At 27.9% G+C, this 4,707-nt stretch overlaps 1 long non-coding RNA gene across 1 annotated transcript; it reads left to right on the top strand.

The window, feature by feature from the left end:
* Positions 1 to 2,381: 2,381 nt before the first annotated feature.
* LOC140184277 (uncharacterized) lies at positions 2,382 to 3,900 on the top strand. The gene is made up of 2 exons (XR_011880701.1): positions 2,382 to 2,820; positions 2,900 to 3,900. It is a non-coding gene; the product is annotated as an uncharacterized lncRNA (long non-coding RNA).
* The last annotated feature ends 807 nt before the right edge of the window (positions 3,901 to 4,707 follow it).

Here is a 4,707-nt window from a genome sequence, read left to right as displayed (position 1 = left end):
AAATTTTTTTATTAATTAAGTCCAATCAAATTAATCTAATATAACAAAAATCAGTTATAACTAACGTCATTCTAAATATTATTATTTAATTTAATTAAATTTGATTCATAAAAAGACTTGGTTACGTAGTATTACTCCTTAAAATATTTCATATCGTTGATTCTTATCCAATTTGCACACAAGTTTCTCCAACTGATGAGGCAAGTTGATTGAAATGAATGACCAAGTGGTTAATCAAAACTAATTAAAACATGCACATTATTTGGCTAAATTTTTAAATAACACAATCTTTACAACTCTAACATCGTGGGCAATTGCAATAATTAGAAGTTTGGCTAAATGTTTAAATTCTAATCCTTTAACAGACAAAAAGAGAAGAGTCGAACCGTAATGCAACAAATGGATGAATGAAATTATTGAAGAAAGTTTGTGTAGGGTGTCCATCAAACATACTTATTGAAATAAAATCACTGTTTACCGACTACCAGCAACCATAACCTAAAAGGAACACTTCCGCTTTAAATTTTGTTTTTCTTTTTCAATATCACAACTATAATTTTATCAAAAATAACTTTGCTCATCAAACATTTAAAATTTCATATATATAGAATTTGACGATTCTTTCAATACTAATTAGTCATTATTTTATACCTGATCTGACTATTACATTATAAGTCAGTCATAATTGATAAATAAGCCGGCGGTAATAAAAATCCTTATCAACATTATAATAATTCGATTTTTATCTATATCATTATCTTTATGATATTCATTTATCTTCTACTTATTATAAGAAAAAGTTTTAAAAAAATCAACTTTTAGTTAGTCAATTTTAATATTAATTTTTTAATTTAAAATTAAAAATTAAATATTTATAATTTAGGATATAAATTTTAAATAAGTAAAATAATTAAAAAATAATTGATATTAACTGAAATTTTTTATGAACAATCATTTAATCTATTTTCCAAAGAGATCTGGAATCTACTCAAAGGAGATAAGTTTTAATATTTTTGAGAAAAATTTTAGTGTCAAATTAGCTTTCAGAGATATTCATACTCTTATTCTTGATTTAAAACCGCCGCTAATCGCAAAAAAAAAAAAAAATGTCGCTGATATCTGTGTATCTTGTATTATAATTAAAGTATACCTCTCTTCCATAGAAGAAGGAATTAATTCAATCTCGAAGAAATTTATCAACACAGGAAACATACCGAAACTCAATCTCGAGAAATCTAAAAGAAAACGAGTATCGACCATTTCAATGAACAATGCAATCAAAAAACTTTAGCATAAAAAATCTAAGCCTCATTTATGGGCATGGCTCGCGGGGAGACTACAAGCAAGTTGTCACAGGTCCCAGGCATGCATGGGAACTAATTAACACTATGTCTGCTGCTGTTCTACCACAAAAAAAAAAAGAGAATTTATTTTGATCAAGGGTAGGACCACAATTATATCAAATGAGTAATGTTAAACAACCCCTTCAACTTACAAAAAAAAATTACTTTAATTTTTTTTTCTTGCACCCTGTATGTATTATTAGTTCTATGTCTATGTCTATGTGAATGTAGGCCCCGAGTCATTTCTTTGAATCAATAGATTCCGGTTAGTTATATGTGGTCCTTTTATTATTAATCTATTGGTCATCAGGTCATGCATCTGAACGATTTATGCGGAAATCAAACCCTTTAGATTAGATTAAATTTCAAAAAAAGAATAAATAAAAAAAATTGTTCACGCGTGGGATTGAAATCCTAAAGTTATAGAAATAAAGGTGAGGCCCCAATATGTTTCCGGGTCCAAATATTATTATGGTTATATATGATACAAGAGACAGAACATGTTACATCTTTTTGAGGTATTAGAATCACATTATCATAATACTTTCTTGGTGTATGTATTCCATAACCTATACAAAAAAACATTGACTAGAAATGTTAAAAGATGTAATTTCTCTTTTTATATATAGCATAATATTATAATAAATAAATAAAGAAATAACAGAGGGAAATTCTGCGTGAATATTGTATATACTTTCATGTGAGCTTCCTTTTGTGGATTTATTTACGCCGAAAGACTATTTCCTTTCCTTAACTAACTCCACTTATAGTTATTTCTTCCTTTGAAAGTGGACAAAAGTATTAGTGAGTGAGTGACCAGTTCAGAAACTATGCACAATATAAATAAATAAATAAATTTGAAAAACCAAAATTTGCTTCCAAATGAAGTTGGTTATGCAATAGAAAATGCATGAATCAATCAAAGCAAGCACTAAGTGCAATTCACATTTCACACCAACCACATAAAACCTTATTAACTTTTTTTTAATCCTTTTTTGCTCTGAAAAAAGGTTATTTGAATTTCAAAAATGTGGTTGGTGTAGCAGACCAACTTATATCCTGTGAGCATCATAAATATAAAACCTGGAAGGCCTAAAAACTCAAATACCTTTGTCTCTCATAGTCATAACTCATAATCACTGACCCTTCTTCTCTATCTACTATATGTATGTGACATAGTAGTATAATTGATTCAAAGACATGCCCCTTTTTCTCTCCAAGAGCCATAATTTAATGTTCCCACCTCTAATAAGGTGTTTGGTTGTTGGCAATATTTAAGGCTCTCTGCTATCTGTGTCTTTGTCACACTGTCCCTCCCTCCCTTTCCATTCCATTAAATTTCAAGAATCTCACAGGACAACCCATACTTACTACTCCAAACAAAAAACATGCCACACTCTTGACCCTTTCTTGCCACATTTTTTTCTCCTTTAAACCTTCTTCTTCAGGGATGTTATGTTAATTTATCATGTGAATGGTGAGTTTTTTTCATTCTTACATGTATAGACATATTTCGTTAACCTATAAATATATACATGGCTGTTTTGTTTCTTCAGGAAGTGCAGAAATAAGACAAGGTGGTGGTGATCATAGTTCAAAGATTAATTCAGAGATCATGGGATATTGGTACGGTTCAATCAGAAAGCAGTGCTTTGATAGATTCTAAAGTCCTCTTATTTGATTGAGCCGTGCCAATATCACATGTTTAATTGTTGATCATCACTACTTTTCTCTTTATTGATCTCAAAGTTGCGACTTCATTCATAAGTATGCTAGCATGCCGGTAAGTGTTCTTAGAACTCTTAGATTTTAGGATGAGTTATGGCAGAAATGTATGAACTAATAAAAAAATTCAATAAAAGTGAGATGACTTTCAATTTAAAATGTTTTAGAATATTCATTCACCTAGCTATATTTGGTGCAGTAAGGAGTGTTATATATTATTTTGAAATGACCATGTCTCATGAAACTAATTATTCCTGTGTCCCAATTTGCCAATTTGGTCATCAATTTGTTGGAGTGGAAATTTGGTAAGTTAAGTAGAAAATTTGATTCAACTCTTCTTTCTTCCTTGGTGATAGAGACTTGATTAAACGGACGACATAATGTATCTTTATATGTGTAGTTTGCTTCCATTTAAAGTTATTCTATATGGCTACCCTATTTGACAATGTAGTATTATATAAAGGAGGTAACAAGATCCGATATTTTTTCTACTTTGTAATTAGTAAAGCACTTTCTAGACAAATACTACTTGCTTTGCTAAATTTTGGAAATATTTTCGGGAAGAAACACCCTCTAATTACTATGTCTAAGTTTTAACATTAAAATGAAAAATTGGGCACTTGGAGAAGTATTTGGATGGATAAGAGCATTTCCTTTATTTCAATGTTGTTTATATGCACTGTGTACTATGTATTATTCTTTGATGATTTGATTTCATCAAGATATCAAGGCTAATAGTTTTATTAACAATGCTTAATAATCTTCTTCAGATTGATAATTTAATGTTATCAATACCACTAATTAATGAAAGTGGCCGTAAATATTGCATATGGCAAATTCTCATTAGAATTTTTTTAATAAAGTAGTTAAGAAAGCCCATAAAATGACTCTGTAGCATTGTTCAATTTATTATAGTTTGCTTCTCACTCTTTATTGTCTTTTTATATTTATATCATCACATTTACTTTTTGTTAAGAGAGCCATTTAGTTAAAAACTCTAAAATGTCTTTTTTAAATATATTTTTTAACAATTAAAATTTAATATATGTAATCGATTAAACCGTACTATTTTTCTTAAAAATGATTAAAATATTCCTATTATATATATATATATATATATATATATATATATATATAAAACCCTAAATCTTAACCCCGACGATTTAGAGAGAAGAGAAGGGTTAGTATTTATAGTTCTCAAAAAATATATATATATATATATAATATATATTTTCTATAATAAATATATTGTAGTCAATTTTTTATAAAAAAAAATATTAATTTAAATCGGTTTAAAATTTAGTTCATCGATTTTTTAGCCAAATCAATTTACTTAATCTAATTTTGACAAAAATAACATGATTTAATCAGTTATATGTATTAAATTTTAATTACTAAAACATAACTAAAAAAAAGTTGTTTTAAACGTGTTTATGTGACTCCCTTTTGTTAAATAATAAAATATAACATAACTAATATATATAATAACATAGTTTTTTTAAAATAAAAGAATTATGAAGGAACGTACATGTATGTAGGACATTATGGACAATAAAAGCAGAATGAACGTGTACAAAGATAAAGGCATATATCTTATGCAATGCAACCAATAATGGAGAGGAGTAATAAAATGCTTAAG

This window comes from Arachis hypogaea, chromosome 4 (genome assembly GCF_003086295.3).
Source record: "Arachis hypogaea cultivar Tifrunner chromosome 4, arahy.Tifrunner.gnm2.J5K5, whole genome shotgun sequence".
Lineage (NCBI taxonomy): Eukaryota > Viridiplantae > Streptophyta > Magnoliopsida > Fabales > Fabaceae > Arachis > Arachis hypogaea.
The sequence above is the reverse complement of the archived record's forward strand: the minus strand, read 5'-3'. Positions and strand labels throughout refer to the sequence as shown.